Below are 14997 nucleotides of genomic sequence, written 5' to 3'. Positions count from 1 at the left end.
ATTTGAACTGCTGACCTTTTGGTTAGCAGCCGTAGCACTTAACCACTATGCCACCAGGGTTTCCCAAACAGGGGTAGAACAACTAAATGACCCCACAACAAAAGAAGAGATTCAAAAGGTAATCAAAACACTCCCAACAAAAAAAAGGCCTGGCACGGAGCAATTCACTGCAGAGTTCTACCAAACTTTTGGAGAAGAGTTAACACCACTACTAAAGGTATTTCGGAGCATAGAAAAGGATGGAATACTTCCAAACTCATTCTGTGAAGGCAGCATATCTCTGATACCAAAACCAGGTAAAGACACCACAAGAAAAGAAAATTATAGACCTATATCCTTCATGAACATAGATGAAAAAATCCTTAACAAAGTTCTAGACAATAGAATTCAACATCATATCAAAAAAATAATTCACCATGACTAAGTGGGAGTCATTAGAATAACAATTAATGTAACCCATCATATAAATAAAACAAAAGAGAAGAACCACATGATCTTCTCAATTGATACAGAAGAGGCATTTGACAAAGTTCAACACCGATTCATGATAAAAACTCTCAGCAAAATACGAATAGAAGGAAAATTCCTCAGCATAATAACGGGCATTTAAACAAAGCCAACAGCCAACACGATCCTAAATGGAAAGAGTCTGAAAGCATTCCCCTTGAGATCAGGAACCAGACAAGGATGCCCTTTATCACCATTCTTATTCAACATTCTGCTGGAGGTCCTAACCAGAGCAATTAGGCTAGACAAAGAAATCAAAGCATCCAGATTGGTAAGGAAGAAGTCAAAGTATCTCTATTTGCAGATGACATAATCTTATACACAGAAAACCCTAAAGAATTCTCAGGAAAACTACTGAAACTAATAGAAGAGTTCAGCACAGCATCAGGATACAAGATAAACATACAAAAATCAGTTGGATTCCTCTACACTAACAAAAAGAACATTCAAGAGGAAAATGCCAAATCAATACCATTTTAAAGTAGCCCCCAAGAAGATAAAATACTTAGGACTAAATCTTACCAGAGATGTAAAAGACCTATAGAAAGAAAACTACGAGACGCTGCCGCAGGAAAGCAAAAGAGAGCCGCGTAAGTGGAAAAACATACCTTGCTCACAGATAGGAAGACTTAACATTGTAAAAATGCCTATTCTACCAAAAGTCATCTATAGATACAATGCGATTCCGATCCAAATTCCAACGACATTTTTTAACGAGATGGAGAAAGAAATCACCAACTTCATATGGAAGGGAAAGAGGCCCCGGATAAGTAAAGCATTACGGAAAAAGAAGAACAATGTGGGAGGCCTCCCTATACCTGATTTTAGAATCTATTATACCTCCAAAGTAGTCAAAACAGCCTGGTACTGGTACAACAACAATACATAGACCAATGGAACAGAATTGAGAATCCAGACATAAATCCATCCACATATGAGCAGCTGATATTTGATAAAAGGCTCAAAGTCAGTTAAATGGGTAAAAGACAGTTTCTTTAACAAATGGTGCTGGCTTAACGGGATATCCATCTGCAAAAAAATGAAACAAGACCCATACCTCACGCCATGCATAAAAAATAACTCAAAATGGATCAATGGCCTAAATATAAAATCTAAAACGATAAAGATCATGGAAGAAAAAATAGGGACAATGCTAGGAGCCCTAATACATGGCATAAACAGTATACAAAACATTACTAACGATGCAGAAGAGAAACTAGATAACCGGGAGCTCCTTAAAATCAAGCAGCTATGCTCATCCAAAGACTGGGAAAAAGTTTTTTTAGCTATGACACTTATGATCAGCATCTGATCACTAAAATCTACATGATACTGCAAAAAGTCAACTACAAAAAGACAAATGAGCCAAGTAAAAAATGGGCAAAGGATATGAACAGAGACTTGTCTAAAGAATACATTCAGGTAGCTAACAGATACATGAGGAAGTGCTCCCGATCATCAGCCATTAAAGAAACGGAAATGAAAACTACAATGAGATTCCATCTCACTTCAACAAGGCTGGCGTGAATCCAAAAAACACAAAATAATAAATGTTGGAGAGGTTGTGAAGAGACTGGAACACTTATACACTGCTTGTGGGAATGTAAAATGGTACAATCACTTTGGAAATCGATTTGGCCCTTCCTTAAAAAGCTAGAAATAGAACTACCACAGGATCCAGCAATCCCACTCCTTGGAATGTATCCTAGAGAAATAAGAGTCTTGACACGATCAGATACATGCACACCCATGTTTACTGCAGCATCGTTTAGAATAGGAAAAAGATAGAAGCAATCGAGGTACCCATGAACAGATGAATGGATAAATAAATTATGGTATATTCACACAATGGAATACTACGCATCGATAAAGAACAATGATGAATCTGTGAAATAGTTCATAATATAGACGAATCTGGAAGGCATTATGCTGAGTGAAATTAGTTGCAAAAGGACAAATATTGTATGAGCCCACTATTACAAGAACTCGAAAAATAGTTTAAACAGAGAAGAAAATATTCTTTAATTGCTAGGAGAGTGGGGAGGGAGGAGGGAGGGGTTTTTCACTAATTAGATAGTATATAAGAATTATTTTAGGTGAAGGGAAAGACAACACACAATACAGGAGAGGTCAGCACAATGGGACTAAACCAAAAGCAGTTTCCTGAATAAACTGAATGCTTCGAAGGCCAGTGTAGGAGGGGCGGGGATTTGGGGACCATGGTTTCAGGGGACTTCTAAGTCAATTGGCATAATAAAATCTCCTGAAAAAACATTCTGCATCCCACTTTGGAGAGTGGTGTTTGGGGTCTTAAATGCTAGCAAGTGGCCATCTAAGATGCTTCAATTGGTCTCAACCCACCTGGACCAAAGGAGGATGAAGAACACCAAGAACACAAGATAATTATGAGCCCGAGAGACAGAAAGGACCACATAAACCAGAGACCACATCGGCCTGAGACCAGAAGAAATAGATGGTGCCCGGCTACAACCTATGACTGCCCCTGACAGGGAACATAACAGAGAACCCCTGAGGGAGCAGGAGAGCAGTGGGATGCAGACCTCAAATTCTCCTAAAAAGACCAGACTCAATGATCTGACTGAGTCTAGAAGGACCCCAGAGGTCATGGTCCCCAGACCTTTGATTAGCCCAAGAGAGGAATCATTCCCAAAGCCAACTCTTCAGACAGGGATTGGACTGGACTATGGGATAGAAATGATACTGCTAAATAGTGAGCTTCTTGGATCAAGTAGACACATGAGACTATGTGGGCAGCCCCTATCTGGAGAGGAGAGGGCAGAGGGGGTCAGAAGGTGGCCAAATGGACATAAATTAGAGAGTGGAGGGAAGGAGTGTGCTGTCTCATTAGAGGAAGAGCAACTAGGGCGATGTAGCCAGGTGTATATAAGTTTTTATATGAGAGACTGACTTGGTTTGTAAACTTTCACTTAAAGCACAATAAAAAAAAAAGTTGCAGCCTTGGAAACCCTATGGGGAATTTCTACTCTGTTCTATAGCGTCACCATGAGTCAGAATCGACTCAACACCACACAAAATAACAGTGTTTGGAGAGGCTGGGGGAGAAAACAGAGACCATGGGTAGCCCTAGTGAGAAGCTTTTCTGTTCCTGGCAGCAATGAGCCTGACTACACTTAGAGCTCAGTAGCCTTCACTGCAGTCTAGTTTCACCAGCATGAATTTTGAGGGAAGAGTTGGGACAGCAAAGAGGGTGATTACTCATAGGTCTATTCTCACAACAAGCTCTGGTGTTGAGCTGGAGCTCTGCAGCCACACAACGATACCTCCTTGATGATGCCGGGCATGATCTCACAGATGAGGGGTCCCCCTCCCCCCTTCCCTGGATTCTTCAGAGCTGGATGGAGGAACCAGAGGGAAAGCCCACCTTCCTGAGCATAGCCATAACATCCACTGCCCTCGACTACTTGTCAAGTTCTCTACCAAGATGGGGGCGGTAGGCGGGGGGGGGGGGGGGGACAGAAAATCAAGAAGCAATGTCGAGTGATGATAAAAGTAAATCTAGTGAACAAAAGACTGAGTCCAAGGGTGAACAAGAGTGTGAGTCCAAATGTCAGCCCAGCCGTTTAAGGAAGCTGTTGCAACTGTGCTCTGACAAGTGCCTAGCGACAAGTGCCCATCACCATGCGCACCAAAGTGCCCCTCTGTACCCCCCGCCATGCTCCCCTCCAAACCCCCCCCAAGCCCTGTGCCAAGCCCTGTCCTCCTAAATGTCCCTCTCCCCGCCCACCCCAGGAGTGAGGCACCACGGGCACCACCATCATCTTCACCAAATAAAGCAACATGGGGTTGGGGGCTGAAGCCATGAACTGAAACCAGGAACTGAAAAGTAAATGTGTTCCCCTGCTGTGCAAAAAAAAAAAAAAAAAAAAAAATAGATGAATGGAAACGCAAAATGCGACCTATAGTTACACACAATATTATTCAACCATAAAAAGCAATGAAGTTCTGAAACATGCGATAAATGCATGGACCGTGAAAACACTGTTCTGAGTGAAATAACTGAAATCCCAAGAAGGATCCCGCTTTACCTGAAAATCTACAATATGCAAAGATATAGAGCAGATTAATGGCTAGGAGGGATGGAGGTAGAAAGCATGAGGAGTGATTGCTAAATACCAAGCAATGACAAAAAGAATTTTCAAAACCAAATGAAAAGAAACCTATGAAATCCTACCATGTATTACTGATTACATACTGTATTTAAAAATACGTGATATTTTACAGTATAAAAGCAGGCCAATCACCATTTTGCCAACAAGTGTACATAACTACTACAAAGTAGGTCATCATGTTGGGAATAGCATATGAAGCAGGCTGGGCAAGCTGCAAGTAATCCATTGGTACTACAAAGAAGCAGTTACTGGATTATTCCAGAAGGAGGTGTCGGTATACTTTGGGGCAGTAGAATCTACCATAATGGAGACTCACCATAAGACTCAGAAGTCCTTGGTGGGTCAAAGTGAGGTAGGAGGCATGTGTGGAGTCAACTGGGGTCCACCATGGTCATTTGACACCCTGTGTTGTGTTTGAAGCTAAACATAATATGGGGGAAAATAAAGAAGGTCAGGTCACCCTATCAGAAAAACAGGATGCTGAGATGAGACTTCCAGTGCTAGCAGCATCCTGAGGCTTCAGAAAAGAAAGGACTCAGGGAAGTTAAGAGCCATGTCTATTCACAGGTGGGCCTCCCCAAGCTCTCTAGATCCAACTTCCCTGCCCTCCCTCAGACACAGGGCTTCCCCATGCCCTCCCCTGTCCTTATCCCACCCCAAGCCCTGCCCTGCTTCTCGCACTTCCAAGGAACTGGCACCAACCCTACCTGGGAAGGTAGGGATCAGAACTAAGAGATGAGACAAACCAGGGGAAATCCAGTCCATTCTCTCTTGGGTTCCTGAGGCCTCCTGTGACAGAAAAGACAAGGGGTGTGGCTGGGAAGCACTACTATAAATAGGGCATCTGTCATCTTCTTCCAGATTGTTCAAGGAACACAGACCCAGTTCCTCAATCCCCTCACCTGTCAGCTGCTCTGACTCACCAGATCTAGGCTCGGCCCCATACATCTGCTCAGGTGTGACTGAGACCTTTGCCTGTATCTCACACATCTCAGCACAGGGGCACATCAGAAGATTCACCCTACCCACAGCCAAGGTTGGAGGGATTCTGGCTGTTTAACCTTGTATCTGGCTGTTTCTCAGCCAACTGAGGTCCCGTCAACTTAGGGTTCTTGGGGCCTTCTCTTCCCAGGCCCAGGTGTGTTTTCCCTACCTCCTGGTTACCAGTGCTCTTTGACTATATAGAAAGGCAGCCAGTTTTGGGTCAGGTGTGCTTTCATTTTTAGAAATTTAAGGGGGTCTTTTGCAGCAGATTTGCCCAATACAAAATGTCAATGTGACACCTTTCATTTTTAGAAATTTAAGGGGGTCTTTTGCAGCAGATTTGACAATGCAAAATGTCCTTTGGTGTCCTGACTGCTGCTTCCATGGGTCTTCATTGTTGATTCAAGGAGCATGAAACCCTTGACAACCTCAAATTTGTCTACATTTTCTTTATGTTCGGTATAATCCACACTGAAGGCTATAGTCTTTGACCTTTATCAGGGAGTGCTTCAAGTCTTCATTTTCAGCATGCAAGGTGTGTCAGCTGCATATCCCAGATTGTCAATGACTTTCCTCCGGACCTCATGCCCCATTCTTTTTCATATAGTCCAGCTTCTCAGATTGTTTATTAAGCATAGAGCTTGAAAAAGGGAGATGAAAGAATACAATATTGCCACATCCCTTTTCCATGGACACACAGAAGGGCCCAAGTTCCCCAGATGCTCCACTCACAACCTCCAGTAGAGTACCCCAATGATGCCTAAATGTTCTTGCTTAGCACATTTTAATGACACACAGGGACATGCACAGACACACACACTTAAACGCACTTAAACACACACACACACACAACAGACATGCACTGACCAGTGTCGTGTCGGTAAAAACTTATCAATCCTCTCTGCGGGGGGGACTGTGGTAAATCTTGATTTGTAGAGATTGCCAATTTCCCTGATATAAATAATCCCGCCATGGCCCATCTGAAGCTACCAGCCTGATGTCACTGACCCACACTCGGGCAGAGATAAGCACCATCTACTATTCCAAGTTAACAGGAGCTGATTCCAGCATACCTGATCCACTTTCCTATTAGTACATACACACATTCCACCTGCACAATGAGAAGGACCCTTAACTCCCATCCCTAATATGTAAACCAAGTATCACTGTACATTTCCAGGAGACACAGCTCCTCACAACTCTTGAACACACACATACAACTACTACCCACACCCTGAATATACAAACATACCACCTCATACTGCCTATAGTCTTAAGACAAAAACCCTATGGACTGTGAATACTCACAGCCATTCCTACAGCTATGTATATACTCTCCACACGTGCCTGAACACACACATGTACAACCAAGAGGACCCAGATATACTCACTGAATACATACAATCAAGCTCTCTAACACCACCAAGTTCAAAATCTCACCTCATAAAACCTCATAGGCCACCCTAAAACAGACCCACACGAAATTCTACATCTCTAAAACATACATAACACACAATTCCCAAATGCATGCACAATTTACATAAACCCTCTCAGTTTCCAAATGTACATCCTGAACCTCCCACATCTTCCAGAATAAACACCCCAGAAAACCAATGAAACCAAATACACACACAACCACATACAAACTGCATTATTAACATGTAAGTACATCCCATGAACACTGAAAACGTACATACGAGCTATACCACCAAATTCTGCAAGAATTAGACCAGAATTGGCACAAAGAAGAACCCTAACTGCCTTCATACAGATACAAGCCCTCCATACACTCAGTCAAAACCCAACCATGGGTATACACCTCACACATTCAGAGATGCAGGTAAAACTTCAAAACATCAACAATCCTTGCACTCTAGCTAACATACATACACAACCCACACCATTATGCACCCATGCGCTCACACATGCCAGAGACAGCATACACAGACACACACGAATACCCCCAATTCCTCAAAGTGTACATCACCCAAAACACTATAGATTATCACACGTCTCTAGAATACAGTCTCACTTCCTCAACATCCGAACATGCCCAAACACACCTTGAAACACCCTAATATTCTCCAAAGAAACACGTGTAGAATACTCCAAGAATAATCCACCCACCCACTCGTGACTTACACACACCAGTATATACTCCCCACTTACAATGAAATATCTCTTGCACACCCTGAATAAATACACTGGAACCCCGTTCCGGGTCCATTATCTCATGTTCCGAAACAGCCACATTCTCAATATCTCACACATAACCATGTCAACCTGCATCTACTACATGTAAAAACAATTCTCCCACTCCCTGTGCAAATACACAGCCCCATCTTTTCATCAGATACACGCCTCCTCATTTCACATTACATACCATACTCCCTACTGAAAAATATTACACCTAGCTCTAGATAATATTCATCCAAACGGCCATGCCCCTTCATGAAACACACAAACTCATTACACATACAACTGTCCTCATACCCCAAACATAACCTAAATTATCCAGGATACTAAAAGTTGGCAAAAATATGGCCCTATTGAGGCAGGCAGCCTCAGAGCCTAACCCTTCTGAGAGACACCTGCTCTGGCTTATCCTCCCACACTGAGCAGAATAAGCTGCACATTCTTTTAAACTTGTCCTCGACAAGGTGACTACAGAAAGGGCCATAGATGGCCTCCACCTTCCTCTGGGTAGAGACTTAACATCCTAATGAAAGAGAATCAACCTCTTTTGCCATCCTGGGGATAGAACCCTTGTCTAAAGAAAAGGTATAGTCATCACCAAGCTCTGAGCTCCTGCCTGAAGGTCAGTCCTGAATATTCATGAGGAATTTCCATTTCCTTGTCTCCTCTCTGTAAAAGCTTACCTCCCCAAGGTGCCTGTGAGCAGTCTTGGAGGCAACAGTCCGGATTGTTCCTTTCTGTGTACAGGGAAATTAAGGCATCTTCCTGATCTCCCACCTCAGCCTCTTGTTTATTGGCTATAACAAGTCATGCTGAGCAAAACCTGGGTTTTTCACCTGGCAACACTACGGGTTCCAATACCAATATAACCTCACACTGCCTGCCTACACATAGTTCAACAATCCAAAATACTCCAACAGAAATCAATCCCCAATTTTCCACAATACATTATCATGCCAACCCAGACCAAACATGGAAGAATGCATGTGCAACTCCAGAAAAGCACCCAAAGCAACACATTCACACAGCATGCCCTGTGCACACACCAGTGATCTTCCCTCGTTCCCCAAATAAACATAAAGAACAGGCCCTACACCCAAGCTAATACACACAGGCACACTCCCTCAGATGCCCATTGTAAAGCAGGGAAACACATTCCAAACCCTACAAAAACACACTCCTACTGAATCACACATATTCATGCAGACACCACCAAATACAATACAAATATCAACTTCCCAAGAACCCATTCAACACACACACAACCCCCAAACTGTGAATTCATAGAAACACATTTCCAACAGACTCCCAAATAGTAGGGACAAGAGCACTCACACCCCTCAGTTCCGCCCTATTTCCACAATACACAACACTGCACAAGTACTTTACCCTCAAAAATCAAACACAAAACTTTCTTATCTCCTCAGGTACAAACACTGACCCCCGACAGCTTCTCCACAGACACTCCCTCCACTGCTCCGGTATAGAAACACAAAAACAGCACCTTACAGCCTCAAATGCACACACAGTTGTGTGCTGGCAAAGGATTACACACCCACACCGGCTTTCTGCAGAGTTATACACACCTACAAAATGTCCTGGATATACATGGAGGAGTGGCACATAATTTACTGATCTCAATCGAACATGCAGTACTCGTGACTGGAAATCGTTTATACACACGTCATTAGCAGGAGGCTTTTGTAGATCTTGGCAAACCTGCTGCATCCTTTACCCACCATGCTTGCAAGTCAGTCATGATTCCATGCAGGACACTACAAATAAATGCTTGGTTTTTAGTCAATTCAGCAAAGTCACTGACTTCCTGAGCAAATCAGTGTCATTTGAACATGAATGTTGGTTGATAGTTTTCTTATGTTAACAAGGAAGACCTAAGAGACATGAGGTCCTAGGCTGGAACGTGACAGATTTTCCTTGACAGGAGCTCTTTCTGTGCTTAAATGGAGAGTGCCTTTCAAATCCTTAAAGGCTGTTCAAAATTAGGTATTCTTCAGAATGTAACAGATAATGACTTGACACACTTGTCATTTGAAACAGGCATTCTGGAAAATTCCCCCCTCATTTTCTGTCCACCAATTAGGAAAACAATCACTGCAGTCCTGAGATGCAGCCTTTGCCATTTCCGGTGGTATAAATACTGCCAGCACAGGACAAGCTAGCAACCTGAGGGCACTGAATTCTACACCATGAAAGGGGATCTCCCTGAACAAAACCCACGCCTGCAAATAACCCAAGAGCCTTTAGGAGGGTAAAGCATAGCAGCAACATTACCAAGGATGTTTGCGTGTCCCTTACCTTCCTTTGTAATAGAACTGACCTATGAGAAAGCGGAAGAGCGGTGCGCTCCTGTGTGCAGGGTCTGAGGCCTCCCCTGGCACAGCCCCGCCCAGCCGCGAGCCCTACCCTTAGGGACCCTGCCTTCACTGCTCCTGCCGCGCGCCTCGGTGAAGGTGACCCTCTGCAACTGACGCCTGAGGCCGTTAGAGGGCGGCAGTTCGCGCGCCCCAGAGCCTTGTCCCAGGAGGCTGTGCGCATGCGTGAGCTCCTCAAGCAGGGAGGGCTTAGCCTTGCACCCTGAGGGCTTCTTACCTAAAGCATACCTTTGTTGTGAGTGCATTCTGACTCACAGCGACCCCATAGGACAAAACTCCATCATCCGAGGGCTATTTTTGCCTCAGGCAGCCCTGCTGATAATTGAAACCTCCCAGACTGCCTTGCAATAAGAAATGCTTGATTTTCACATCACCTGCCTGTGAACTTCCTTGTTGATGTTGTTGTTAGGTGCCATCCAGTCAGTTCCGACTCATAGTGACCCTATCCACAGCAGAAACAAACACTGCCCGGTCCTGTGCCATCCTTAAAATCGTTGTTATGCTTGAGCTCATTGTTGCAGCCACTGTGTCAATCCACCTCGTTGAGGGTCTTCCTCTTTTCCACTGACCCTGTGCTCTGCCAAGGATGATGTCCTGCTCCAGGGACTGATCCCTCCTGACAACATGTCCAAAGTATGTAAGACGCAGTCTCACCATCCTTGCTTCTAAGGAGCATTCTGGTTGTACTTCTAAGACAGATTTGTTTGTTCTTTTGGCAGTCCAGCACTCTTCGCCAACACCACAATTTAAAGGCGTAAATTCTTCTTCAGTCTTCCTTATTCATTGTCCAGCTTTCACATGCATATGATGGAATTGAAAATACCATGGTTTGGGTCAGGCACCTTAGTCTTCAGGGTGATATCTTTGCTCTTCAACACTTTGAAGAGGTCCTTTGCAGCAGATTTGCCCAATGCAGTGCGTCTTTTGATTTCTTGACTGCTGCTTCCGTGGCTGTTGATTGTGGATCCAAGTAAAATGAAATCCTTGACAACTACAATCTTTTCTCCGTTTATCATGATTTTGCTCATTGGTCCAGTTGTGAGGATTTTTGTTTTCTTTATGTGGAGGTGTAATCCGTACTGAAGGCTGTGGTCTTTGATCTTCATTAGTAAGTGCTTCAAGTCCTCTTCACTTTCAGCAAGTAAGGTTGTGTCATCTGCATAACCCAGGTTGTTAATGAGTGTTCCTCCAATCTTGATGCCCCGTTCTTCTTCATATAGTCCAGCTTCTCATATTATTTGTTCAGCATGCAGATTAAATAGGTGAAACAATACAACCCTGACGCACACCTTTCCTGACTTTAAATCAGTCAGTATCCCCTTGTTCTGTCCGAACAACTACCTCTTCATCTATGTAAAGGTTCCTCATGAGCACAATTAAGTGTTCTGGAATTCCCATTCTCTGCACTTCCTACTACATTGTATTTCCATTTTTACATGCACTATACCCTATCACTGTCCCTGGCTCTACAAATCTTCTAGGAATGCATGCTAACAGATCTCTTGAGGGAAAGGTCCTTGATACGTGTACTTCAGTTTACTTTTCTCCTGTTTTGTGATGAGGAATACGTCTCAGCCAGTGTTACTTCCTTCCTGTCTGCATAGCAGGTACTGTGGGAAAAAAAAAAAAAATCCTTTTTTTTAATAATATAATTATTGCTGTTAGCCCTTAAACTATCCGCACCAGAATTGCATCATTGTATTGCTTTTAAGGGTTTTTTTTTTTTTCAAGAAAAATTTCAATAATCAGATACCCTTCTTCTGGATATTGCAAGATTTGCATTTTTTCTCACTTTCCCTTGGATGACTCCCTGCTTGACCCTACAGAGCCAACACATGGAGCCTCCAAGTGCACAGGCTGAGAGAGAAATCACAGTAGTTGACTAAGACTCAGTCATCACATTTTGTCATTTCCTCCAATGCTCTGAGGTTGGGTGGAAGATCGTCTGTTGTCTGTGTTCTACGACCCAAAAATAGAGATGATTTTTTTCAGTGATCAGTGCAGGTCATAGAGTTTTTCTACAGGGATGGTCAGAGAGCCAGTTCCAAAGGACTTTTGGCTTTGCTCTTTCAGGGCCAATATTCATAAATTTCATATGGGCTAATTTAATCACATATGCTTCCACGTTGAATATTTTCAGGCAGTAGACACAGAAATTGCAGAATGTGGACACTAATGTTCCTCCACAATGCAATGTTTAAATCATTGGCTCTGGGCTCACTCATTCAAATCCAGTGGTCCTAAATCTAGGTAAGTAAGCATGCACAATGGGAAAAAATTCATGGACTCACTGGCAGGCAGAAGAATCAAAGAACAAGTCTGCTTTTCTTGAAGGCCTAGATGCACTGATTTGCCCCACCATCGGCCTAGACTGAAAAGCATTTAAGGTTGCTCCACGGGAGAAGCTCAAGACCTAAGAAAAGTCACCAAGGTTTTACTTTTATCAATCACCATGACTAGCTTTTAAAAATATCAGGGCGGTTTTTCTTGAATCTAACTGCATCATTCTAAGCTAAGACATGAGTAGAGTTGTTCATTGTAGGTGTCAGAGAAAATACAAAGACAGATGCACGCAAGAAGCTACTTCCTGGTTGCAGAGAATTAAGGGGTGGGCAATTTCCAGAGAGGCAGAAGCTGCGTAGAGGCGGTCTTTTCACAGTGGTTGGGCAAACACTGTGGATGCTGAAGGTAGAAATATTCACTGGGTCTTACCAGGTTTATATTCCAGGTAAAACTCAGACACCACGAGGCAATTCATGAGGACCACATTATGAAATGACTTTGTCACATAATTGTAGCAAAGAGGGGAGAAGAACCCTTATCTCCTCTGAGCTTCCAATTCTCTGCTTCTCTGCTACAATACCACTGCTATAGCCTTTTTCTACATTACCCTCTTGAGTCAAAATATCTTCTCCAGTGACAAGAATCTAAGTTAGTGCCAGCAGGGAAATTTTCTCAGTGAAGGCTATCAGTGTGGAACACTCCTTCATACCTCTCTCCTTCCCTTACACCCTCCCATCTGAAGTCCTCAACTGCTGTGAGAGCAGGATTAAAGTTGGTCTCACATTACTTTTCTCACTGCAACCACTAGGGGTCAGAACCCTTCATCTCCCATGAAGAATTTTGCATCAAGTGTCTCTTCCTGAAACAACAACAAAATGAGTGCTCTTTCAACTCATTTTAATACAATGAAAAATACGATCATGATAAAAAAAAAAAGCCAAACATTTAATCAACATTCTACCATGACTCCCACAAAGATATGAGCACATACCTTGATGAGCCTGGATTACAAAGAGCAAGGATGTGTGTAGGGCTTCATGGCTCAGAATGGCCAGGTAGGGGTTAGATGAGAGCAAGTGTGTGTCTGATTTGACTTTCGTGAGTAGAATCCTGTTTTGGCCTCAAGATACCCACCCATTTTAGGGACATGGGGCTCTATCTAACACCTGAAGAACCCAGGGCTGTTGATTCCTCAAGTTGATTCCTAAGCTCATTTAGTTTCAGAGAAATAGATTTTCTGCTCCCTTGTCCTTATATCTACTCCCATACCCACTAAGCCCAAGAGCTCCAGGGCGTTTGATGACCATTCAATATCCCAGATGATCAAAATGACCTGAAAGATTATGTATAATTAGTGTGCTGGTTTAGTTTAGGCACTGTGTTTTATGTTTATGGAACCAAGATTCCAACTCTGACCTTCTGACTGCAAATTCAGTTCTGCTCTTATGAGGGTGAGTAAGTCATAAATGCTAAGGTTTTTTTATTTTTTTCCTCTGGTAGGTTTGCCAGATAAAATACAGGCCACTTGTCAACTTCAAATTTTTGAGAAACAATGAATTTTGTGGAATCCTGTTGGTGCGGTGTTCTCAAAAGCATGTCCCCATGTTACACAGGGATTCCTTGGAGTCCTGTATTTTACTTGCTAAGTCCTGCAAGCATATTTTGGGGGTAATTTGAAGCTCATGAAAATGTTGAAGTTCTCATTGTAGAATCTAGGGTATATGTAAGAATACAAATAGGATCATTGATCCAGAAAGGAAAAAAAAAAGTATAAACATACAGGATTGCATTAATTTTAAGGGAATATATATATATATATATATATATGTATGTATGTATTGGAACACACCTTCATCGTATAATGAAGAAAAGGGAACTGAAAGAACTTTTGATAAATGAGCATAGCTTGTGTTAGTTACCCTCAGTTGCATACAATATTATTGGAAAGAGGAAAAAGAAATAGAAAATATCATCGATTTCCACTGAGATGGAGAATTTGGTTGCCTAGAAAAGGTGTGGGGGTGGGGGGAGGAGTTGTCACTGTACAATCTTTAAAAACTGTTTGACTTTTCAACTATGAAGAGGTATCTTTCTTTAAAGACAGAATTACAGTCATGGTGAGGAATAAGACACTTAAATATGAATGTACAATATGATAATCTGAGAAACAACAGGAATCTACTTCTGCTCATGGAATTAGAGGCTGTCGGCCTTCCTTTAATACTGTGGGGCTTTCCCGGAAAAAGGATCATGAGTAAGGCTGGCCATGCTGCAGCCCCCAGTTTTCAGTAATGAAGGGGAGTTCAGGGACACAAGGACTGCTTCCTAAACAATAATGCATAAAATACTGTATTCACAAACACACCAAACACAATGGAACTTCTCAGAAAACCGTAATTTCAAACACTCGGATTCCTTGTCTCTATATGTAACCCACCTTCCATTAGACAAAGTGTTCTGAACTTTGTTCATGAAGTCCTGGT

This window comes from Loxodonta africana, chromosome 9 (assembly GCF_030014295.1).
Source record: "Loxodonta africana isolate mLoxAfr1 chromosome 9, mLoxAfr1.hap2, whole genome shotgun sequence".
Lineage (NCBI taxonomy): Eukaryota > Metazoa > Chordata > Mammalia > Proboscidea > Elephantidae > Loxodonta > Loxodonta africana.
The sequence above is the reverse complement of the archived record's forward strand: the minus strand, read 5'-3'. Positions refer to the sequence as shown.